Here is a 24980-nt window from a genome sequence, read left to right as displayed (position 1 = left end):
GTTACTCGCCTCTTCTCCTATATCTCATAAAGAGCTTCTTCGGTGAATAACACATTTTTTTTCCCCCAATTAATTTTGCTGGTGTTAACACGAGCGAATCGCAGGTCTGTGTATCTGTAGTTACCCAAAAAAAGCAGCATTGTGCCTCCGCTCTGTCATTTTCAGTGTAAAACCACCCCGTAAAACCCGGTTCAAGGGGTGAATAGAGACCTGGAAAGCACAACTGTGCAGCCTGGAAATGTAATGTGCCTGACAATAATGGCACTGAAAGTGAGCTGCTGCTGGGTGGCTGGGGGATGGCGCACAGGGAAAGGGGAGAGTAATTTACAACCGCAGCCCTAATCATAAGTATTCCATGGATTATTCAAATTCACTGTATTCCTGAACAAATTTTGTGTACCTTCCCTGGACAGTGTGTAGTAATTGTATGAGAATTGCTCTTGGCTTAGAAACCAAGCTATTTAAGCTACCTGATAGCAGTAACATGTAGCAGGTCCTATATTTTAACAGATTAAAGACAATAAATTGGGTTCGGACTGATTTTTATTTGATATTTAGTAATGCATGCAGAAGAAATTCCCATCACCAAAATAATTCCAGTCGCACCTTGCATGGACAATTAGGTCTGTATCAGAGCATTAATCGGTGGGCATAAATGATACTGTGAGTTTCTTCAACAAAGCCATTGATATCTTTTAAAACGGGCAGTAATGAGCAGTTCTGCATGTTGCTTACTTTATGTGGTTTGAATCCAGGTCAGGAATTCATCTTTTTTTTTTTTTTTAAAACACAACTCTTTCTTGGTTGGTATCACTTTACCAGTTTCGAGGTTGTGTTTGGTTTTGAATTTCTCATTCCAGTTCCCTGTACCTAAATTGAACACCATGAGGTGTATCAAAACTTTATGCAAAAGTGCTTTGGGTATTTATTAATGCCCCAGTTTGATAATCATTATGAGAATTACCCAGAAATCTTTATTAATAAATATGGCACTTAGCAAAGAAATAGCTGCTCATTGCTATTGGCTCTTTCTTCTCCAATAGCAAAATGTATCTCAGGTCATCCTCTTCTAAAAATATGGGCTCTTTTCAAATACCCATTTGGACAATCCTGCATTTTAGGGAGAAATTAGTCACAAGTATGAGACACAAATATTTTTTCGTTATATGCTGTATAATGCAATTTATAACAGCACACTGGTGGCACACACACTTGATGAAAATTAGGAATGTCTTGCTGTGTTCTGTGCTGTTAACTTTTTTTTTTTAAAGTTTATTTCTTACAGGTCATTTTGGCTTGTTGTCTTGTGAGGTTATGCAGGTTTTAGCAGGGGTGAATTGTTAATCTGTTAGGTAAAATATGTATGTTTTTAGCATCCAGTTCCCGCACACTTAAACAGAATAGGTTTACTTTTAAGAGGGACTGTTATGTTGGCTGTAACATTTCATTTTAATTGCAGATAATAAAAAGCTGCATTTTTAGTTCCCCCCTTCTGATTACAGCAATAAGAACGCTGAAGCTTTGAGGTTCTTTCTGCTTTACCTCTTAGTAATTCTGGATACTGTTTTGCCAGTTATCTCAGTCACTAAAAATTGATATGTCAGTGTGAGTAGTAGAGCTTAGTCTTTTTTCAATATAATCCCGCTGTAGATGTGTCAGGTAAGCTCTTTTAAAATAAGAAATACATGGCATAGTAAGCGCAGAATGAAATGTGATGATGAATTTATGAACATTAATATACTTGGTTGTTTTATGTCTAACATAAACATAATTCTTATGTAGACAGCATGTGCTTAAATGTCCATAACTTGACTTTTTTCCTCATAAGCCAGGACAAGAATTTTTTTTTTTTTTTTCAGAATCTGAATTGCTCATATTTGAAAATAGCTGACACTGATGGTTAGGAGGGATTTTTCTATTCCCTTACAAAAAAATCAATGCACGCTCTTTGTTCTGTAAAGGCCCCAAAAAGAGAATTACATCAAATATGGACAAGCCTTCTACTGGCATGTTAGAAAAGTACAGTCGATTTTTTTGGCATCAACAGCCTAGGGCAATATAGTTGCATAAAAACTTCCTTTAGTGTGATATAGATGTGGAGATGCCCTAACCACCTATATATTATCATCGATCCTGTGTATTTGAGTAAGATTGGATAAAGTGGTACGAAACGTGTGTGAGAATAGGATTCATTGGTTTCCCATAATGTGACAGAAGGCCATATAATGTTACAGTGCGAACTTCAATCACATTAGTGCTACCGCTGGGCAGGCCAAATTCTGTTTTATTATCTATTCAGTCAGGGACGGATAAAAAGTATTTTTGTTTCTGTGGCGATTCTGTGAGTTCTGTCTTTCGGGAACAATGAGTTGCTGTGTAGACCTTGCTCTTATTGTTTCATATCGCCTCCTGAAGGGACTTTCCCTCCTTTTGCTTCTCTGTATTGCATATGACACAATTACTTTGTTTAAGAACAAAAATATATTTTGTCAGAAGCTTACAGCATTTTCATTTAGTTTACATTCAGCATTTACATTGATGAAGTCCTACAAAGAAATAAAATTGATTTGTAACAAATCACTTTTAATTAATAATATTCAAGAGCCAGCATGTTACATGAACTGAATCACAGTGATTTGTTAATTAAGTTTGGTAGGAAGAAAAATGTAAAGGTCTTGCTGTGTGTTATCCTGGAGAAATGGCTTATGCTGCAGTTGCACAACACATTAAGTGAATATAATTCAAATGCCACTATAAAAGTATGAAATACATCCACGCATTTTTAAACACCATTTAATTTCCCCTTTGTATTCATGCTCTATGCTGAATTACAGAAATACAAGTTTCATGCCTGTGACAAGCCCATTTGAGAAAATAACTGCCATAATCAGCTGATTTTAGTTCAAGGGCCCAGGTGAGGTAGCTACATATGTGTAATTGTGACCTTTCTATCGACTACCTTCATTTTTGGTAACCAATACTTATGCAGAAAAATCAGTTAAGTCAAACACTTCATACCCTCAGCATGCTTTGAAATGATTGCTTATCATTTTAGTGATAACACCTATCTAGCTTTATTTTCTTCAAGCTCATTGCCTTAAGAAAAAACTATATGAAAACAATCTGAATAAGTAAAAGCTTTCCTCACACTCTCGTGCTCAGGTGTGCCAAACACTGTGCACATTGCTGACCTGCTTGAACATCTTTTTTCACTGCTCAGCATATTTTGAAAGTCAGCAGTCGGACTTGGGGGCAACTGAACAAAGCGGCTGAATCCAGCAGCGTGTGGTGAGGCTGCTGTGGCAGGGTGCTGCATGGCAGAGATTACCTTTACTGTTAACTTGAAACATGGAGCGGGTGTGATGAAAAGAATTGAACAGGGTGCTTTCCTGGGGTTCTTCAAAGAAAGCTGATTTTTTTTCAAAGTAGCATGCAGTCTTTCTCTGACCTTTAATAAATTCATGTTTGAAACTATTTAGCAAAGAAAATTAAAGGCACAACTACAGTGGTCTTTGGAACGGTTTGGTTCAACACAGAAGAGAAAGAAAAACATTGACTGAAGCCCATGTAAATCCCTAGTATCTGTGGGTATGTTTTGGTGCACAAGTGATGTAGTTAGGCTGTGGGACCATCCGCCAACAAAATCGAGCCATCTTCCCCATTGAAAACCCTGATTGCTGTTGCGTAAAACTTTGCCAAGTCTAAACCACGTGGGCTGTAGTTCATCACATGTCTTTATGACTCAGGCTAATTTTTGTTTTAATTCAGCCAAATGATCAATTGAGAATTAGACTAATGTTTTCATCCTGTTTAAAAAGAAAAAAAAAAACAACACGGTAGCGTCATTCTGGTTTGCATCTAGGCTCCAGGTTCTGCCAAGGCAGTGTCCTATTCTCAAAGATCTGCATTTTTACCATGTACATGAAAACCTGACAGTATTTTCCGATGTAGGTTTTCAGAATATTGCAGTCTTACACATTCACCTGTGGACACTTTAGTGAGATATTCATGTTTATTTAGCACTCAGTACTGCAGAGTGTTTGCAGCAGTGACTTTAATGGTGCTTGCTACATCTGCAGTTGATATATAGTTGGAGAGGGACTGTCAATTAGTGGAGATGGAACTAAACTTAAGTTATTCAATAGGACAAAGATATCATTGTTAGAATCAGCTGGGACTGAGTGGTAATTCTTTAGGAGAGCTGTGTTTTGTGGTAGCTTACATGATGGGCTGTGGTGCTAAATAAAATCACACTGCTGCAATAAAGACAAGCGTGGTATTGTGTCATGCAAAGAGAAGACCAGCATGGAAGACAAAAGAAGTGGTATTTCCATACCATGTAATAGTCTTCCTCATCTTTAACCTTGTATCCAGTTGCGGTGTACACTTTGAGAGAGATGGAGATGAGTTAAAGGAGAGGAATGAAAGTAATTGAAGATTTAGAAAATATGGACTATGAAGAAAGGTTGAATGGACATATGAGGTTGTTTGAGGCTCCCAGCAAAGAAGAGTGGCAGGGTGAACGAGACATGCCAGCCTTCGGATGTCACAAAGCTGGTGTGAAGCAAAGTTCTCCGTGCCTGAGCTGGACCAGTTGGTATGTATCGGGTTTGGCATTAGTGAAACTGAAACAAAGGAATAGATCCTTGAATTGGGATTTTGAGTGTTTTAGAAACATTAAAGTTGTTTTAATGTTAGTCAAGAACAACATAAATGTATTGGTTCTTTCTGGAGTTGCTCTTTGAGGTCTTCCTTAGCCCTGTGAATCCTCAACATCTGTGCTTCCTGGTGCCAACCAGATTGTACGTTGTCCCCTCAGAAATGCCATGCTTGGCAGGAGTGTCTGTCTGCGGCATCTCCAAAGAGAGCAGATGTGTAAGCAGAGAGGCTCCAGACTTTCCTTGCAATCCCTCTTTTAGGATCAAATCTCCCATCCACTCCCCTGTTTTTTCATAGTGGCTCCTCTGCTGGTGCATGGACAGAAAGTGTGAGGGTGGCTTTGGGAGGAACCCGAGATCTAGGTAGCAGAAGGAAGGAGAAAGGAATTGGAGAGCATAGGTACAAATTTCACAAGAAACTGGCCTGTGTGATGAGTAGGAGATGAACACAGGACATGAAGAACGTGAAGGGAGGACTAAGGCTTTGCTGCAGATGACAGGGACGTGGCAAGGAGTAGGATAAAAATTGTTGTGAGCCAGTAGGTGGAAAGTTAGGTTGGTGGTGCAGACAGCCAATATACCAGCAGCCTTGAGAAGCACAAACTGGGATTGCACGTGTAAGGAGAATAAGACAAGGAGCCAAGCGAGGTGAAATTATGTGACTGGGAAAGTCATGTTGGGGGCTGTGAGGCACAAATAATTAAAGGCTGGAGGAAACCGGCAGAGTCTGTCTTAAGATTATGCAGACTTCTAAACCTTAGCTGAGAGCCCACGGTTGTGTCTTGGCATTTGTACTTGCGGAAATCCATCATAACTGATTCCTTGGTCTCATCATGTGGAGAACAACCATCTGTTGCTGCAATCAGCTATTCTGATAGCTCACATAACAGAGGTCAGAGCCATGGATGTAAAGCCTGTACTGCACCATGCAGCTCCTGGTTGTGTGTGCAAAATAAAAGATGAAAAAAAAATTTTTTTCAATCTTTTATTTATTTATTTATTTATTTTTGACAAAGGGGATTACCAAGTTTGCATGTGAAAGAAAGGAAGTGCCTGGACTAAAGTTCCCTTGTAAAGATTCAGACTCTTTGAATGCATTTATTTGAATTTAATCTTTAAGGATATTACTGAATTTTGTTTTACCCACATAACCAAGAGCTTTACCAAGTGCACAGGGTGGATCTGCTCTGAGAGGGAGTCAGGGCTGTGTACTGACAGAAGCTATGGTCTCTGGCATCTGTGTCATTTGTTGCAGAAGCAGGAAGATATCTGAAGAAATTGAGTTAGAAGCTGGCTTAATTAAAACATTTTCATGCACTTGAATTAAAAGCTTAGCTAACGGCACCAAAAACTAATTAAGGCTTGCTATTGCAATTCTGACTTTTTCAAATATTTGTGTTCGTTGTTTTTGTTTTTTTTTTTTTTTTTTCCCTAGACTTCAGTGGGTAATAGAGATAGTGATGTAGATAAACATCAGACCCTAATTCTCACCTAGCCCAGCGTGAAGCATTAGTTAGTACGTCCCCAACCCTGCAAATGACATGAAACGGAGCGGCATCTTATGGCAAGATCAAAAAAAGCCTTTGCTTTCCATTTCTGCTTCTAGTGGCAAACAAGGCACTTTTCATACCTTTCTTGAGGAGAAATCATGTCATCAGCCTTCACAGAGCTGTCAGAACCTCATAAGTTGCTAAGAAAGAAAAAGTGTGGCTGATTTTTCTTGTTCTTTCAAAGATCCTCTTCCAAGCCTGGTAGATACTTTGCAGTAGCCTGTGCTGGCCCATCTGGGGGAATATAATGATGCTCCTAGCCCAGAAGCTCTGCCACTCGATGCTTCACGTGCTGCTCAGGTTTGGAGAGGTGGCAGGCACCCTCAGTTTGCACACAGGGGTTTTGGTATTATTTCTAACCACCCTGTTCCAATTCTTCCTGTTGCCAGTGCAAGGGTGGGTTGTACAAAGCAACCCTGCTAAGTTTTTCCTGGCAGTAGGTTAATCTTTCAAGCACCCACACAGCCTGCTGAACGCTGTCATGAGTTATTAGGTTTGTATCCTGATCCCAGCACTTGATATTTGATAAGCTTTATGCTTTGGGTGATTGTGTTTCCTGAGATGGGATGAAGGGCCTCCTGGATGCCCGGTTTGGATTACAAGCTGCTGTGGATGCAGGAGGAGTGGCACTGGTATAGCAGCCTTGGTCAAAGGGTGATAGCAGGGTGAGATTTATGGAGGTTATGTAGTAGCTTTTGTCATTCCTACCAATGCATCTGGGGAAGAAAAAAAAAAAGTAGATAAGCTTCGGAGCACCCAAGTGCTGTGACACCCTTTCTGTCAGTTAAAGACCGCTCCAAGCAGAGGCTGTGTCAGTAAGAAGCAGCTAGGCTACAAACCAGAAACATCACTGAAATATTTTTTTCTCCACCTAGATGTTTTTGTGGATCTATTTTATATTGTCAAAAAGAGCAAAAGAGAAAGTGAAGACCTGTTTATAACTGATGGGCAGCATCAGATTTGTCAAACAGGAACTTTTGTTTCCCAAGTCCGTGGTAGTCCATCAGGCAATCTGAATCGCTTCAAGCCAATGGACCTACCTCGAGTAGGACAGCACTTTAAGAATTGGTTTTTGGAACAGAGCTTTAAAGTCAGTCTTGTTTCCCATGAAGACACAGGAGTGTGTTGCCCATGGTTAATGCTGGAATCAAAGGTGTGGGTTTTTTTTGTTTTTTGTTTTTGTTTGTTTGTTTGTTTTTAACTGAAGTGTTTGTTTACATATGTACACTAAGTGTGTGAATGTGCATGTAAGACTATTTACCTTGTAGAAACTCCACTTATTGGCAAGTGACTTCCCTTTCCACTTCCATGCATTTTCTGTGTATCTCTGCATCACTTAACCTAACCTGCTCACATGTGGTCCTAAATTCTGCATTCCTCAGTTTGTAGGTATCTCAGTTAGGATTTTGAAGTCCAATTAATAGACTCATAGAATATCCCAAGTGGGAAGGGACTCAAAAAGATCATTGAGCCTAACTCCTGGCCTCACACAGGACCACCCAAAAAGCAGACCCTGTGTCTGAGAGCGTTGTCCAAACACTTCTTGAACTCCGGCAGGCTCGGTGCTGTGACCACTGCCCTGGGGAGCCTGTCCCAGTGCCCGACCACCCTCTGGGTGCAGAACCTTTCCCTAACACCCAGCCTGAGCCTTATAAAAAGTCTATAAAAAGCACGCATAGATGTTTTGAATTGGGCACCCCAAAATAGTATTTTATTATGTATTTTTAAAATAAAATCTATTTTTACCATAATTTCATGTATGTTTCTACTTCTGCCAAATAGGATGTAGACATCATCCTTATTTCCAAGGTGCTTTGCAGTGTTGACTGTTCCCATCAAGATTTGTTTGTCCCAGTGACCAGTCTATCTCACTGGAGGCTTTTGATATTCAGAAACCACTGGCTTTCTGAGGTTGACACTGTTTGTTGTCACTACTCCCTCGCGGCACAGGCCGCAACTGACTGCAGGTGCCTCATCCCATGTCTTCAGGGGACCAGACTCCTTCAGTTTTGCCCAGCTACACAACTCTGTTTCATCTTGAACTTGTCATGCATAGTTCTTTTTGCAGAACTTCATGGTGTGTGGGATTCATAACCATATCACATGATGCTTATGCATGGAGTCCAACTGTCTAAGGTCCAAGCAATGGCTCTCCTTCTTTACCATCAGTTATTTAAGATTGTAACTTCCACTCTGCTCTTGGTTATGATCTTCTATTGTGTAGCTCTGACAAATTTCAACTAATTACTTTTGCCATATGCTAACTACTAATGCATGTTCTCTATGCTAGTAGTGCCGTATCATCTTTTCATGTTGGCCTACTATTGGAAGGTGACATTCTTAAGCTTGCCCTTCTGTGCTTCAGTTGCACAGCTATATTAGTTTACCTAATTTCATATATTTTATATATAAATTGTAAATATTTGTATGGTATAGATTTGCTTTAGCATAGCTAGAGCCTGCATGAAGCATGGGATAGTACAAGACTGCACTAGAGAAGTTCACAAAGAGACAAAATATCAAATCAAGCCTTTGTTTCTAAACAAGAAGAAAAATGTTGCCTAACTGCCTATTAAGTCAGTTTCAGTTTTTCTATTCTCTAACCTATTAGTGCTTGTCCCATGAATGATAATGATTCTGAGTAATGTTTTGGGTGTAATATTACGTGTGTTTGTGTATCATTAGATTAGTTTTTCTGGTTGATCTGAGGTTGTCAGGTAGATGTTTTCCATTCTTTATACCTACTGTCTACAATTTGCTTTACTGTCCTCTTCATCCTCTGTGTTGTCTTTACTCGGGCCACGGAGGACTCAAACCTCAGAATGATTTAGCCAAAATACAGATATTTTCTGAGAGACACCTAATGTTCTAAATACCTAAATTGGCATGTGCTTAGGATTTTCAGAGAAACTTCATTTTAAGTTATTGGTGTGTTTTTTTTGTTTTTGTTTTTTTTTAAATTCTAGATTAGTAATTGAACTTGAAGGAAATTGGACTAGATTCCTAAAGAAAAAGCATTTTTTGAAACAAGAAATAAATGTCAATCTTGTTTTCTAGTAAGTGGAAAAAAATCCATGAAAACCATTGACTAGTTTTTTGTTTGTTTGTTTGTTTGTTTTTAACATTCTCTTCATTTTGGCAGTGCTGTATGATTTAAGATAGAATACTGAATTAATATTTTAAAGCATCAGAACACTGTAAGTTCAGAACTTGCAATCTATGAAGTTGCTTCCTCCACAGTGGTATGGAAGGAGAATAGGGGAAACAGGGGGAACAGTCTTGAAAACTCTTTGGCTTGACTTCGAGTTTTGTCATTTCATAAGTTTAATTCCCTTCTTTCCTCTCTTCCAAATGAACAAACAACCCCTCCCAAGAACCCTGCCTTTTTGTGTTGTTGATTCATTCTTTTTATTCATAACAAAGATACAAATGCAGAAAGGATTGTAGCACTAGTAGTATTTTTCCCAATTTAGAGTCTACATCTGTGGTTCTCAGTATCAGGGCATACTAAATTGTGTAATAATATGTTTGTTAAGCATAGCTGTACCATCACAAGTAGACCTGCAAATGGCAGCAGGACAAACGTGCTTCAGGACATTTGTCTCTGGTAGCATCTTATCATTCAAGTTGCTATGCAGTGACATTCGTGCGTGCCACTGTGTGTGTTTGCTTTTGGTCTTACTGCTCCACAGATGGATCTTGTGTTGATTTCTGCGTCTGCAGGGATGGCGGTGTCACCTTCGCACTTCTCAGCAATTAATTACAATTACCCACTGTTCTCTTATCACTTAAAAGTTTCAGATGTCTCTTGTGATTTTAACTTGTCAGCCTGCAGACAAAGTGGCCACATGGATTTCTGTTTTATGCCCGTTCCTGACTGTGAGGGTAACTTTCCAAGCCCTGTCAATTACATCTGTAGGACTACGCACTGTCTGTACTGCTCAGCAGCCGAGAGGCAGTTCGGGCTGCTTTTCAAAACAATCTTTTAAAGTTGCAGGTGAAATTCCTTGTTACAACCCGCTATCAAATTTCAAGAATTAAAATATTCAGTGGTGTTGCAATGTGAGTGATGAACCACATCGATTAGCATCATGTAGTAGTTAATGTGAGACAGGTAAGCAAGTAACTAACATGAGGCTGTTTTACTGGGCAGTTAACAACGTGAAGTAATTCATTTTATTAATGAGAGACTTATTTAAGTACGTTTTATTTTTATAACTTCTCACTGCGTGGGGATGGGAAGCTTCTGTCTCCATGAAAACATGAGGAATAAAAGATCAATGGCTGTTTTCAGGCTTTTCATTGCACCCAATGAACGACTACACCATGTGCTGGCACCTTGTAATTTTTGTAGCTGGAGAAAGCAACCTAGTTTCTTCATTTAATGTTCAAAGGTTGCCCTCCAAAAACATTCCAGCAATGTTTACCTTTGATATTTCTGTTAAACACCACCAGAGAGCCTCTACAATGTAGGAAACAAGTACAGATGATTGCAAATACCTGAATGCAGGTATCTAATAGTCAGCCCTTGACTTCTGATTAATTCTTGTGTTGTTTTTTTTTTTGTTTGGTGGTTGGTTGTTTTTTTAGAGCAGGAAAGAAGGCACACTGACAAGTTGTGTAGCTTTGTGGTGAAGTTATGGATTAGGTGGCTATATGTTTTATATATGTGCTGTTTTGGGTTTTAGCAGAGGGATGAATGTCTGATCACAAATCTGATCCGCAGGACAGCAAAACACAATTGTCACGCTCTGCAAGTGACATTGCCAGGAAGGATGTTCATGCCGTATGAATTTCAGAACACCGCTAAAGTGAAGAACGTAAGAAGACTCAGACCTGCCGGTTCCTTACTTATTTTAGCATCCCTTTCCAGCTTCCATTTTGACCCTTTCACTCTTTTCCAAAGAAAGAAATTTCAATGCCTCATAAGCAGTGCAATGTTTTTGTTTTGTTTTGTTTTCTCTATAATTACTTCTGCTAGAGTTTTTTTATTATTATTCTTTCTTATTTATTTTGCATAAATCACCCATCAGAGCTGATTGCCGTCAAGCATGACAGCTTGCATGCAAGGATCCTAGACAGGGGTGGTGGTGGTTGGACCGGCAGCAGCTGGGACCTTTAGCTTTAACTCCTCAGCGGGTGTCTCACGAACCCAGTTGGAGGGACACTTTGCACTTGGGTAGGGAGTGTGCTCCTAGATAGTTTTTTTGCAGGGCTTTTTTATCCTTCAGCAAGAGCTGGAATCCCACTTGGTTAGTTGTCCTAAAATAATGCCAGAAATAAATACATGAACTGATGAGATAGTTTAAAAAATAGGGAGGGAATCCTCACCATGCAAGCTCACAATTGATGAAATGACGGCTGTCTTGCTTAGATGGCAAAAAAATCTGATTTACACATAATGCATGGGTTATGCTTCTGTCCTTGTGAACATCCCCTGGTCCTGGTGCAAGCAGCTGTTAGCCCAGTTCCCCGACCTGCCTTCTGAGAACAAATAAGTGAAGCACTGCTGCTTGAATAGCTCCACCGGTCACTGGTTTTTACTCTGGCTGTAAAATGCTCTGTTAAGTTCATAAAAGATTAAAAGGAGATTCAGCACTTCGCTACACATATATTTGAGTTCTTGTCAGTAGCATATGCTCTCTTCACCTAGCCATGGTACTTCTGGTCTTTCTCTGCATTGCTGCCATTTTTGTAACATGTACCTTTTTTTTTCTGATGATGTAATGCCTAGAATTTTGCAGAGGTGTGGTACATATTGCCTTATTCTTTCAGTTTTCATACAACCTCATCTTATTTGGCACGGAATTTTCTTGAAATATCATTGGTACTCAAATTTTCAGTTCTTCATCTACAAGCTGCACTAATATTTTGCATTTTCCTTGGGACTCCAGTGTCATGATGTTCAACATCATTAATAATTTTTATTTACCAACAAAGAACAGTGCCTCATTTGCCTTGCAAAAGATTCCTTATTTTTTAAAAATATTTGAGGAACTAATGTTCATCAGCAGACCCTAATTCTCCCATATGAACTTGCCCGTTAGCACGTGGTATTGCCGATGTGTACATCTGTTCAGTGCCTAGGGAGATGGACTGATTTACAATCAAATCATATTTCTAATGGAGGCAACATTGGGACTGACTCTGTGAAACTTGGGTTCTCTGCTCTGCTTTGGGGTGCAAGCAGACTCTGCCTGACAGCAGGCTGCACAGCGTGCATCAGGGTTCTTACAAACACTTACCTGTTTACAAAGTAGATACTTTTTATTACTTTTTATTTTATTTTTTTAAACCGTATCTAAAGGGAGAATGCAAAGCTGGTTCATGACATGTAACGTTTACACTACATAGATTATTTGTTCTTTGTATGAAAATGCTTTGGAAGATAATGTAATAAAGCATAATTAGCACCTAAGGCAAATCTAACTAATTGATTACCTGTCTAGTGCCTGTATTTTTGCTCAGCTATTACTTAATGCCATCCTTAATACAGGTACTGTGGCTTCTTAAAATTATAGCAAGAAGTGGTTCAGAGGTTAATGCATACGGCAGTGGTCTGACGTTTGTCACTCTAGCACGTTATATCAAATAACAGCTTAGTAGAGAAGAATATTTTCCTTCAGGAAAAATATTTTTTTTCTCTATAAATTCTAGTGGCTGCTAAGGGGAAACTAACTTTATATTTCTATTTTAATATTTCATGCACTGTGACAGCTCTTCTGTTCAAAAAGCCATTTAGAATGAATCCTTAGCAGAGTGCTTTCATATCTGAAGGACACAAAGGTCAACACTGGTTAGTTAAGACACAGCCCTGGCTTTAACAGTCCCATATAGTTGTCAGGATAATGTGTAGCAGACTTACCTACCAAAGGCACTGGTCAGCATTGCTTTCTGGGACTGGTTTCCTCATCGCCTACACCATTACCGTGTCTTGTAAAATAAATACATGCCTTTTATGTAATTCTTTGAGTCTATGTATTTATGTCTGTTTAGGTCTGTTTGTTTCTCAAAGATTTTTTCAATTATACTGTATGAAAACCTTTTTTTGCCAAGTTTCATAAACTTCCTTCAAAAATCAAGTAAACCCTAGGTATTCAGATTTTCCTTTTTTTTCCCAAAAGTAACAGATGGTTTGTTTGCTTTATGCTTAGTCTTCCTACATCTATATCTGTTTTTAACTATGAACAGTTTAATATAGCATTAGTGTCATGCCAGTCACTGTCATCATGCAAAAGAAACAATATAAGAACATTTTCCCCATCAATCTAAAGCACATTTTCACTGCTATTGAAGGTGAGATGATAATTAAACCTTTGAGATTATTTGCAGTTTCCTGGATGCCAGTGTGAACTCCAGCTGCTCTCCAGGTTGGCAGGGCACACGAAACAGCTACTGTCCAAAAATCGTGTGGCTTCTTCCCAGTCATCCTCAGGATCTGGGCTTACCGCTTCAGGCCACAGGCGCTGTGCTAAGGGTCGGAGCATGTTTTGGATCAGCGCTGGTTGGCATCATGCCGTCCCTGATTCTGGGTGACTGGGAGCAGCCATTTGTTTTTGCATTTTTCAGTGCATTAAAAAATACAAAATTATGCAAAATTCTCTTATATATTATTAACAGCGAAGCTGGGTTCCTCTTATGCTGATGTGTGTGCATGAAGAGCTGTTTTCTAGACAATAGCCTTTTGCTTTACTATTATCAACCACTATGACCAGGAAGTATATTGAGTTTTTTTAATACTGGGATGCAGATCTCCTGATAGCTGTAGGCTTCCTGAAAAAAAAGCTATATCCTCATTAAGAAAGGGAAAAATGAAATGGATATCCCATGAAATAGCTCTACTGTCTCAGACAAGAGTCGTATTTTTTTCTTCAACTGCTAATTGCTGCAGCACTCCGAAGAATAATGCTCCCCAGTTCTATCATCTCCTGCTTTAAAAAAAGGCTTTCAGAAAGGTTGGGGACAGTTGGATCTGAGAAGATATTTTAAAGCTGACTTAATTGAAAGGTGTTGTGAATATTTTTCATTTCTGTTTTAGCTCAGCTTACTGAATTTGTTCTGTAACTGATCTGGGTCAAAGCAAAATTAAAGTCCATGTACTGTTTATTGATTTTTTTTTTTTTCATTTCATGCAGACAAAGCTTATCTATGTGTAGATTCAAGAACAGCAATGCAGAGTGATTTAATGCCTAATGTGGGATGGAAAATGACTACGGACGTTACGTTGATGAAGGAGGAATACCAGGTTGGCCATGACCAACGACTGCTGAAAGGCTGAACCTTGTGTTAGAGTCAAACACCTTTATTGTAGTTTTGGTTTCCACACCTTTTGTAATTTTAAAATATGGAATTAACCACTGTGTTCCTCTGCTTGATTGCCTGTGCAAGTGCATGCAGTATTACTTCATCTGCTAATTTGGCAGTATGGTTATTACTTCGTTTAATGCTTTTGTGCTTCCAGACTGAACAAAGTGATAAGTTTGTGGTGTATAACCAGAGTCCACAGGAATACATTGCTCTTGAACCCATACAAAGAAGATTCTAAAGATGTTCTTTCATTTTTGATTACACGTGTGTAAATGCCTCCCCATGCATGCGTTTAATATACCCGGCACATCTGTCATGATCATGTTCAGAAGCAGCACTGCCAGCAGCAGCAATGAGGCTGCAAGTCCGTTGTGCCAGGCCAGCAAAAAACAAGTTTCTCCAGTCAGCATGAAAGATAAGGAAGCTCAACGACAATAATTCCGGTTTTGCAGACGAAGAGAGATATGTTCCTTGCTAGAAGTGACAACTTAGTTATGACAGCCCAAAACAGTGGTTAAATTTTCTGTCTAAAATAAATAAGAGGTCACAGCACTATGCCTGGGAGCAAGGGGTCGGTTTTAGTTATGTGGACTTCAGGCTGACTCTGCAAAGAGGAAACAGAAGAGCCAAGACTCCAGAGAAACTCTACTCTCAACTTTCTGAAGGATTCATGAGTTGGGTAGACAAACCTGGGTTAAAGCACAAACCCTGGAGCACCAGAGTTGGGCCTTCAGTTCAGAGGAGCATCAGGATTTGCAAAAACAAATCCCTAGCTCGCTTATTCATTAATTTTTGTATGGAAGCAGGCATCTTCTCTTCATATCTTCATTAAAGTCTCTGATATATTTTCCTGTCTGTACAATATTCTGTCTTACTTTAAGGATCAGTAAGCCTTGCCTTGGACTCTGAACACTGTTAACAATGATTATTTTTTTTCCCCTCAAGAATTTCCAGTCACTGGAAGATTAATGGAAACATCTGTGCTTTAGCCTGATCTCCAAGGACCTCATTCTGCTCTGAAATGGATTGTGATGCTCCCCACGACTTCAGTGGAGCAGCGCTGCTGTTAGGGATAAAGAGCTGCTTTTCACAGGTGTGATGCATCTAACAGTGCTGGACCAGGGTAACACCGATTTGTGTTTTCTAATGCATGAGGCAAGCATCTTGTTTACGTCATGAACAAGACAAAGGTGTAAGGAGAAAACAGTGCAAGACAGCAAACGAGCAGAGTCGCATAGTCTCAGCTGACTGTTGCAAATGAAGAGCTTTCAAAGTAGCAGGGGGAATCAGCAGACTTTGTAATTCGCATCATAAGCCACTACTGGTTTTACATGACGGTCTTTGTGCTTCAGTGATTTGCTGTGCTTGCTACAGATTAGACGTGATGAACTACAAAATTTGGCAGTGAATCCGTGACCCAACTGTCCAAGGTAGGCTTGCTGTCAGGCAGCTCCAGTTTGCTGTGCCTGCTTTCCATCATTTCAAGTCAGCTATTTGCAAATGGAGTTGACAATACATAATGTCAGAAACCAGTTTCTGCGCTGAAAGCAGCTATTGTGCTACACTTGACAACAGAGTAAGTCGCTCCGGGGCATGAGACTCTGCACCGTGTGACAAGCTGGGATCTAATTCAATGTATTCAGTCACCCCAAGGAAAAGCCACTATGCCATTTATCCAGACTGCATGCTGGAACAGGGAATCATTGCAGGCATCAAATACGTGTGATATCACAGTCCTTATTCTGCTCGTGGTGAGCAGTTAGGTAGTTGAAACCTTGTGTTTGCCTGACAGCTTTTCAAAGTATGTTTGGCCTTACTCAACAATTTGCCAGTATCTTCAATTTTCTATCCAGATAAGCAAGATTTTCATCCACTGTTTTTTAAATAATAAATTCACGAACATATTAATAGGCTGAAATGGCTATTCCTGAAATTATAGTTGATATTTGCGTATTTTTCACAGTGTCAGTAGCTGACGTCATTTGTCGTGAGCTAGGTATTTCAAGGATAAATGTAAATGGGCTCAATGCAGCCCTCATTGCAGTGTGGTTAGCTTGAGTGCTGGTAGTCATGTTTTAAGCGTAGGATGAGAATGGGAGTAAGAGAAGTAGCTTTGGCTAGGGAAGGGCTGCTGGAGCATCCAAGCTTGGAGTTACCCTCCTAAACTACTGAAAGTCCTATAAACCAATATGTGCATGGCAAAAATGACCAAGCCCAGTTGGTTTGCTCCATGGCCACCTATGCAGGTTGCCAGCTGATGGCAATATGGCATTGCAGGAGCTTTTCTCTGTCAGTGTAACAGGGAAGTTACCTCCTTTCAGAGAGTGAGGAGTGTCTTCCACAGCTAAGATGCAGCCGACATAGCTCGGTAATAAAGAGCGTGGTCCTGCTTCGCACAGAGTGCAGGATACCCCCTCTAATGAGAAGGTACTTGGAGATGATTTGTTTTCTTTCTAGGTTGAGCAGATCTGATATTTTTGTCATTGCTGTCTAGTCTAGCTGGACACCCAGACTAAAAAAGCTGCGTCGAGACTCCAGCGGTCTATTTATACCAGTGCTACAGCTGAGGCGCCTTTTGCCGGCCACAGAGGGACAGCAATCATGGATGTTTTCAGGGAGAAAACCAGATTATAAAATGATATACCGATCAGGTTTCTCAGAATTTTATCCTCTAAACCTTTGCATTTCTGGAATTCTTAAACGAATCTGAGGATACATTTCCCCAATTACATTGTGAACTGCTTAGCATTTGTTTGTTGTTTCAAGCACCAGATGCATAAACAAGAAGTGTTCAGAGCAGTGAAGCGGATAATATAACAAAAAGATGTTGCAGAACAAGTAAAGCTGGATAAAAGAAAAAAAAAATCAGTGGGGGCATGTGGGGGGGGTCCCTTTTGCTGCAAATACATACCAGATTGCATAATAGAGTTCTCCTCAGATGAAGCACTATTCAAGTTATGAATAGCCTTTTCAAGCAAATATGGCTCACTGGCATGAACGCGGAGAGTTGCTATGGCTGTCAGCATCTGTTCTTTTATGCTTAGAACAATTTTTACATCAAACATCAGAGGCCAAAAGGATTTTTAACCGTGGTGTAGCACTACATTGTAATTTTCCTACTACAGTCAGTCTGGCGATGAAAGTTTTTCATTAAGAAAGTAAAGCAAGTGCAGTTGTTTGTATGTATCCAGCCTGACAAAGCTCTTCCTCTGCAATGCTGCTAGCTTAGAAAGCATTCATTTTGCAGAATGACACAAAGATTTTCTGTAAATAATGGGCCGTTCCTTCGGAACAGATGCTTGATACTTAATGAAGCTATTTTATCACCCTAAAATATTGATATGCCCCCGAGGGGGGGATGCCAACACTGCGAGGAGCTTTTCCCCCCTCCCCAGGGCTGGGATGTTGTGTGCAGCAAGAATTTGGAGTGCTTTTGCACTGCGGTGCTAACCTGTCTGCTCAAGGTCCTGGGAGGTGCAGGCACCACGACACAGAAGGATGCTGGAATAACCACCCACGGCCCAACAAGTGGTTTTAAGGTGTTTTATTAAGCAAGCTCTCTTTCATCTGCTTTACATTTAATGGCATCAGTGGAGGCTGAAGAAAACAGTGTCAACGTTTCACTGATTTACTGTCGTTGTTGTTATTGTTTTTATTGAATTATTTGTTTTAGTAGAGCAGGTAGACTTTAAATCTTTCGCAACGGTTTCCTCCTGCCCTTTTCTTTAGTCACAGCTTACTCAGTGCTGACTGTGTTTGAGTGATTTATAACGGCACTTTAGGCAGAATGGTTTGATCAGCCCACCAGCCTGTCTCTAACCCCTCTTCTACTGCATCTACTTTCTGTTTTGAAGAATGTTAATCCTTTATTACAAGGATTAATAATCCTCTTAAAAACAAAACAACAGCATCAACAACAAAACCCTGGTGTTATGTAAGTGATAAATAGTGAGTCCTTAATATACTGGCATGGCTGGGAATACCTCATCATGAATACTTCATCCACGTATCCATCAGGACAGGGGGGTGCCATAAAAATAAGACTTGCCCAGTGCTGTTGAGCAGTCAGCGGTACAAACAGGGCATGGAAGTCCTTTTCCAGACAGCATGCTTCCCAGACTGTCACATTGCCTTGCTGAATATTGCTGCATGTTGCCATGTCTCCCTTCTCATAAGCAGTGAATTGTTTTTATCAGCGTTAATGTGTCCGCCAGGAGAAAGTTTTCAAATGAATGCTTAGTTAAGTTTAGTACCTTAGAGACAGTTCTTGCTCTTAGATTATACCTCATTCCAAAACTGGAATGTTAATGTTCTTGAAACAATTTTTCTTTTTCCTTATGCTTGAGGCATGCTAGGATGTGCTAACTCCAGGTAACACCTTCTGTGCATACAGAAGCCCTTTTTCAATGTATGGTAAAACAAAAATCTTTAAAGAACTACTTTGTTTCTTTATATAATTGCTGTGTTATCAGAATGATACTCTTCCAGAGCAAGCTACTGAAAATTCAAAAAAGCTTTAAAATCTACTTAAAGTATACAAATATGCAACAGAAGTGAGTCGTTTGCGTCTTGTTCTGGGCTGATCAGGTATCCTGACTCTTCCTCATGTTTGATTAGTGTAACACATCCTTGCACACAGAAACAGGCCCAAGCAGGAAAACCTTTATTTAAAAAAGTGCTGTGTGGTATTTTGGTCTTTTGGATTAGAAAAAGCAGATTATTTTTGATTCGCTAGGGAAATCTCTCTTTTGAAGATTTATGAATTCATTATGATCTTGTCCAAAGTCATATCTGATTTTGTTTCCAAACGTGAAATGTAATTATCGGAGTGATGGGTCCTCACCAGGACCATAAATGTACGCAGGATGTCACGCTACCCGGTGGCATCCCACTGTTAGTTTTAATTACCTGCAGCAGCAGTCTTGTCTGTGCAGGATACAGAGTAAATCTGGAGGCTCACAGGTTTAGAGGTTTAGAGATGCTGTTAGACTAGATGCACAGGAATCTGCCTGCCTGGACTTTGAAAAGTTTTAATGTTGCAACGTTGTTCCCTTTTCTGAAAGTAGAGGCTTACCACAGTAATGATTATAGGAAGATCAGCTAACTGTCCAGAAACCTATTCACCTTGAAGAAATCATCTTTTTAGGATTATTATTTGGTAGAAAATGCAGCACATAAGCACAACTATCTATTGGACTATATTCCAAAGTCCTGATTTGAAGTATTTGCTCACAAAAATATAACACCTCATTGCCTTTTCCCTGATGTCTGTCTTAAATGAAAGAATGATGACGCAGAAGGAAGATGCAGACAAGCAGGACGGGCCAGCTAAGTTGGTGGCTTTCATGATCTAATTATGATAAAGTGTTAGGAGATTAATTGGAGGCCTTAGCAAAGCCCATCTGCAGATCCTACTTTGGGGCAGGCTTTGAATGGTGTTTATTCGTGCTCACAGGATCCAGGTTCTCACTTTCTCTGGAAAATGGAGCCCACAGTGCTGTTCTTCCCATTTTCTTTTCTTTTCCCCTTCCCATCCCAACGAAGTATAAAACCCCAGCTACCCCTGGTTCTCATCTCAGGCAGAGAGGGACACATCCAGTCTCTCATCTCTCATACTTCTGGAAGAGCTGGCTAATGCAGCCTTGTATTAGATCCCCCCTCTGGCCCCCCATCCCTATCTGCTAGACTAGCCTTTTTATTTAGATGTAATACTTCATTCATTGTAGCTTGAATAGCAGTCACTTCCAGGAATCATCTTCTGTTGGAAGCAGCACGAGGTCTGTATGCGCTCTGCCATGACAAAGCTGTCCCTGGCAGGGCTTTCTGTCACTGGGAGAGCTGACAATATCTCACACCTTGGGATCCTGAAGTCAGGCTGAATGGGACTGCCTGTTGCTGGTGGCTGTCCGTCACATTTAATACGTGAAAGCTTCCTCTTTGCTGACAACCATTCGGCCTCAGAAGTGCAGACCAAAGTGATGGATCCATCCTACATCCGCCCTTGGCTCGGGATGAAGGGAGCTGTCAAGTGCTTGTCCTAGCTGATCCTGAACTGTAGGTGGGCACAGCTAACGTTCAGCCTACAAAATGTCCCATTAACGTCTGTGGGTCCTACCTTCCCAGTCCCTGTGTTTCCAGGGATGGTTTCTCATGGTTTCTCAGCTCAGTGCACCACCTTGCCACCACTGTGCTGAGAGCTTGGTTCTTTGTGAAGAATATCATTTTGGGATCATCCAGGCTTGTCCTATAAACTGAAGCAGATTTTCCACCCAAGTGTAAGTCTATTCTACACTCAAGTGCCATCTAAACCCCCCATGGCTCTTGCAATGTGTGCGTGATGTTCACAATACCAATCAAAAGAGCATTAAGCATTAATGCTTAAGCATTCATTAGACAATTTTCAGTACTTCTGCTCTCCCAGCACTGTTCTGCATCTCAGTGGCAGTCAGAGCTGTAGAGCTAGCCATTATTTCTGTCTGCTGTGCTTTCCCTGAACGTGGCACTCCCTGCTTCTCCATTGTTTCTCCTTAAAAAAAAAATGGACAAAACTTCAACTTCTCACACTTGTGCAAGCAGGAAAACAGGCATTATGCTTTGCAAGAGCAGAATGTTATGTTGCACAATATACTTTGTTGCACTTAAACTTTTTTACAAGTTTCACAAATATTTGGAGAAAAGGGTCCCAAGGGTGCTCTGTATGGAGCTAAATGTTGTGTATGTAAAATGTGCTGTACTTAAATATTGTGGCCATAACTTTTCTGTTTAATTAATCAGTAAGAAGGCAATACTTGCTCCTCTTCTTCCCAATGCAAAGGAAACTGAAATCAAACCTATATTTAAATAAAATTAAGAATCTGTCTTCAGGGAACAAAGTTGTTTTTGTCCATGAATTAGAGCCACATATTTCTCCCACAACAGTACAACTCAAACTGGTGTTAGACAAAACCCTGGCGGCATTATTTTTTAAAGAAGGGTAATAATCTTACCCACGTGTGCATCAGTCAGATTAATGATTGGGGTGTGGTATTTCTGTGATCACAACTAGGCTGTTCAGAGCATTGAGCTAACCACCTTGCCTTTAGCATGTGCCTAGTGTGGAAGTTTCTGGCTGAACCCACTCACCTGGCTGGGTAACAAGTTGCAAACCTCCTTATTAAGATCTTTACTAATATTACAGGACATATCACTTCAATAGCTATGTATCAAGAGGAAGAATTTAGGTATCGAATGCACAAATTTTTCATCTCTAATTTATATTTAAGTGTTAATTTCCAGCCAGCTTTTCAACGATTCTGTGAAATTTCTTTAGTGATGATGCATTGCATGTATTTAACATTATTAATCAACAATCTGTATATAATTTTGCTTACCATGTGTAAAGAAATCAATCTATTTTTTACTAAAGTCTCTTGCATTAGAGAAGGTCTGTGCAAAGTCACCTCCGCAAAATCTACAGCTCCTAAAGTGAATACAAATTTGCAATATTGGGGAAGTGTTGTAGCACTTGTTTTTTTTTTTTTTAGAAGTTGGGTGAGAAACTACTATACAATCATGTAACTGATAAATTTATAGAAAAAGGAGAAAAATATGTGGTCAGTTATTTTCCTGTCGGTATCCTCCACAGCACCTCTGTTTCTTTGAGATGAGTCTAGATTGAGTAATGTGCGTTGAAATGTGCCTGCATTTTATACAGTTTTTATCACTGCATTCCTGTCTGTATTCAGATAGGTAACTGGGACAAAAAGCAACTTGTTTTTTCCTGAGTACTGCGTCAAGGTCTGTACCACACTGTGCACTGCATTCTAAATATATTTGAGATACATATATTCAAATAAATATTTGAACTAAATGCTCTTTAAGGATTGATAGAACTATTTATTTAATCCAAACAGAAGAGCTTTTTGTCTGTTCTGGAAGGAGCCATTAGAAGTAAACAGGCATCAGTGATGAGTGAATGGTTTAACCTTGTTGTCTACATTTTCGCTGACATAAAGGCAGCTCTGTAGCCAAAAGCTCATCAAAAATGTTGACTTCTGGAAAATAAGGTTTCCTGAGTTCCTAGTTCACCCATTTTTCATGCTTTTAAGATGTTTTGAAGTTCTGCAGTCTTGAGTGCGAATGGTATGTATCTTGCATTTTTTTTTCTCTGTATGTGCAAAGGCATCAGTATTCATGCACACATTTAGCTTTTAGATACCCATCTGCTGAGCAAAAAATGAGAAGTGTAACACTGAATGTGGCTCTAGAGGAAGACGTGACAGCCGCTGTGTAATACGGGGCAGACCTTGACCCCAAATTTGTGGCATCCTGCACCAGGCACACTAACTCCAGGCTGCTCTGCAAACAGAACTGAATGTGGGGTGTTTCGGAAGGCAAGTCCAAATTGTTGAAGGTATATATATGGACTTCATTTTGTCCTTAACGTGTTTTTAAGCTTATGCACTGTATTCAGTCTGAAATGTTACGTCTAAATCTGTCAGGAACTTTGAAAACGAAGATACTATTTCAGGTTTGGGAAATCTGTGGTCATTAAAAGCTGGAAGACTGTACCAGGGCTGTATTGGTATGGTGTCTGCTCATCTTCCCCAGAGATACACTGAGAATGTCATTGCTGGGGCTAGATGGGCACAGAGCTGAGAAAATGCTGGGCAGGGATTAGTCTTGTCTTGGGGGGAAATACTTACTGCTCTTGTTACTATAGAATAGTAAATGTTTGGCCTTTCATAGCATCTTTCTGCTGAAAGTTGTCATTTTTAATTAAATTGCATTAATTAAGCTGAGAGGCAACCCTGGGAGCGAAGTGATTGAATTGCATTTAACGTTCTAGCTGTTTAGGTAAACTTAAGTAAGCTTAATGTTCTTTAACTTAGCTTTTATGATCAGGGAACTTGTAGAACTGAAAGCTGGGATGTGAGAGGCTGTATTCTTGTTGGTTTTTGGACAAGATTTCTTCTGTCTGAGGGTTGAATCAGAGACCCGTCAAGCCTTTGAGCAGCAGAGCAGAGTGTCCATCTCCATCTGCCATGTCGTCATCCTGGGAGCGAAGGACTGAACAGCCCTTCAGGTCTTGCTCTACAGAATTCCAAAATTCATCACTTCTCAGGGCGTGCCTCAGCTTGAATCTTAAATATAAGGCAATGTATGTTTTGAGGAATATGTCAGCTAAATCAAAAATACCCAGAAAGAGTTGAATTGGTCACAGATTTACTTTGTGTTCAGGCTGTGCAGGAAGTGCGTGAACAGCTGAAGTCAATGAGGCTCCAGCTCCACTGTGCCAGGTGGAATGATGAGTGAGATTCTGACTTAGCAATAGTGACCAATTTTATCTCTCAAGCATAACCAGCTGTGGAGTGTTTGTTTTGTTTTGTTTTGTTTTTTCTCTTGGAAAGACAAGGCTAGAACTGGGTGAAATGTGGAGAAAAAATGTGTCTGGTTCCCACTCCCTGAGCATGCAGCCATGCAGGTAATAGTTCTGGCATTGGATACAGCTGGGAGGTAGAAATGAGAGGCTGGAGTCAGATGCATTTTAAACTTACCTCTTTATTGCTTACACAGAACTGAGAAAGTTTTGATCCTGGATTTTCAGCAGGTCCGAATAAAATTTATGCAAGCTCGGAACATGCACATGTTACCAACTCAGATAGCTAAATAAGATCATTTTAACTGGAATCTGTAACAAACATGAGAATGCATCTGGCTCCTAGCCAACAAATGTGATACACCTACTGCACTAAAGATAGGAGTTTTAGCTTGTTAGGCTGCAGGTTCCCTCTCCAATTATGTCTGCTTAACAATTTATTAGATTGCAAGTTAGTATTTGCACATGATACAGTTAAGTTGTAGAAAGCATTTCTTCTATGTTTTACCCCTCCAGTAAAGGCTTTTCTAAGCTTTTAGGATGTCAGTATGTTTTAATGTAAACCCCTGGTTGAATCCTTATCCAACCTGTTTCTCAGGATGTTTTTAAAACTTTCACAAACTGCTAGAAATACGTGAAGTGTCTTTATAGCGAGTTCTGTTTTGCTTGGGAGGCAGAGGGGATGAGTGTGGTACAGTAGGTGGGAGATAGGGTTTTTAAGGATTAGCATATTTCTTTTCTTTCTTTCTTTTTTTCTTTTCTTTCCTTTTTTTTTTTTTTTCCCCCTAAATTTCCTTTTCTAAATATTTTCCCAGAGAAGTCTCCATTGGCTTTCGGTAGTTGTGTGTGAAGGCTTTTGTTGCTTTTTTTCTCTGAAAAATGTTAGAATTTGATAATTTAAAGGCTTATGCAGATAATGCTGTAATGGGTTTTGAACATTGTCTGGCCCTCCCCTCATCACCAAAACAATGCTCACCCAATTTCTCATCCTTAAACAGAATTAGAAAATTGCTTTGATTTCAGAGCCCAATTCATCTAAGAGTTTCTATCCCAAAACAAACAAACAAAACATCCTCCAAAACAAACAAACAAACAGTTCAGAATACT

The 24980-nt window shown here is 39.9% G+C and overlaps 1 protein-coding gene across 9 annotated transcripts in view; it reads left to right on the top strand.

Annotated features, from left to right (window-relative positions):
• Nucleotides 1–24980, top strand: part of CRACD (capping protein inhibiting regulator of actin dynamics) — a 129501-nt gene that overhangs the window by 4816 nt on the left and 99705 nt on the right. For 5 of the 9 annotated variants that reach the window (XM_083836151.1, XM_083836146.1, XM_083836145.1 and 2 more), the window contains exon 3: nt 14344–23978. The exons of 3 other annotated variants lie outside the window; for them this stretch is intronic. The gene's annotated coding sequence lies outside the window, so the exon portion shown is untranslated. The remainder of the gene's footprint in view (nt 1–14343; nt 23979–24980) is intronic. One more of the 9 variants, XM_083836152.1, reaches the window with a different exon arrangement.

This window comes from Anser anser (assembly GCF_964211835.1).
Source record: "Anser anser genome assembly, chromosome: 4".
NCBI lineage: Eukaryota > Metazoa > Chordata > Aves > Anseriformes > Anatidae > Anser > Anser anser.
This window is presented reverse-complemented; position numbering and strand designations above follow the sequence as displayed.